Raw genomic sequence first — 745 nt, 5'->3', positions numbered from 1 at the left:
GCATCCACCCCCTGGTCTTCCTTCCTTCTAAGCTCCATATGGTCTGTGGGTTGTATCATGGGCATTGTGAGCTTTTGGGCTAGTATCCACTTATCAGTGAGTGCATACCATGTGTGTTTCTTTTTTCCTTGTTAAAGATTTATTTATTATATGTAAGTACACTGTAGCTGTCTTCAGACACACCAGAAGAAGGCATCAGATCTCATTACAGATGGTTGGGAGCCACCATGTGGTTGTTGGAATTTGAACTCAGATGGGATGAGGGACTGGGGATAGCTACTAGAGGGTCCCAGATACCAGAGAAATGTGAGGCTCCCTGGGCCCAATGGGACTGACTTTAGCTGTAATGCACAGAGAAGGGGAAGATAGAACCTGTGGATACCACCTCCAGTAGATAGGCATGAACCCTGGTTGAAGGATGGGGCCCCCCACCCATCTCAAAGTTTTTTAACCCAGGAATGTTCCTGTCCAAAGGAAGAACAGGGACAAAAAAATGAAACAGAGACTGAAGGAAGGGCCAACCGTGGATGGCCCCACCTGGGGATACATCATGTCTGCAGACATCAAACCCAACACTGTTGCCATGGTGAAGAGTCACTTGCAGACAGGAACCTGGTGTGGTGGCTCCTTGGGAGGTCAGCCCAGCAACTGACTAATGCAGATGTGGATGCTTGTAGCCAACCATCAGACTGAGCTCAGGGAACCTGCTGAGGGAGCTGGTGGAAGGACTGGAGGAGCTGAGGGG

Source organism: Rattus rattus, chromosome 6, assembly GCF_011064425.1.
Source record: "Rattus rattus isolate New Zealand chromosome 6, Rrattus_CSIRO_v1, whole genome shotgun sequence".
In the NCBI taxonomy this organism is placed as follows: Eukaryota; Metazoa; Chordata; class Mammalia; order Rodentia; family Muridae; genus Rattus; species Rattus rattus.
Note: the sequence above shows the minus strand (reverse complement) of the source record.